The sequence below is a fragment of the Propithecus coquereli genome, unplaced genomic scaffold (assembly GCF_000956105.1).
Source record: "Propithecus coquereli isolate 6110/MARCELLA unplaced genomic scaffold, Pcoq_1.0 Scaffold29, whole genome shotgun sequence".
NCBI lineage: Eukaryota > Metazoa > Chordata > Mammalia > Primates > Indriidae > Propithecus > Propithecus coquereli.
Genome location: NW_012148507.1, coordinates 1,036,917 through 1,037,409, shown reverse-complemented (window position 1 = coordinate 1,037,409; position 493 = coordinate 1,036,917).

The window sequence follows — 493 nt, the reverse complement described above, 5'->3', positions numbered from 1 at the left end:
TAATACAATAGTGTGCTCTGACTTCCAGGGGCAAAGAATAGGGAGTAAAAATAGCATGCCTGAACATTGTTTATGTACCTGGCTTTTATCTCGTTTGCACCTCATTTCCACTCCATACCAAGTCTGGAAAGTATCCTCATGTCTATTTTCTAGATGACACAAAGAGGTTATGCCACTTGCCTGAAGTCATGCAGTTAGTACGTGTAGGATTTGAACTCAAGTCTATACTCTTGCTTTTTATGCTAGAAGTACTTGTATGCCATCCCAACCCAGTTTTTTTATTTTTTTTATCTTTTTTGAGATGGGGGGGGGGGTCTCGCTCTTGCTTAGGCTGGTCTCGAACTCCTGACTCAAGAGATCCTCCACCTTGGCCTCCCAAAGTACTAGGATTACAGGCGTGAGCCACCGTGCCCGGCCCCAACCCAGTCTTGATAAACCTTCCGGAAAGTGCAGAACACAACACTTTCAACAGAGATGTTAGCTTTTAAATTGT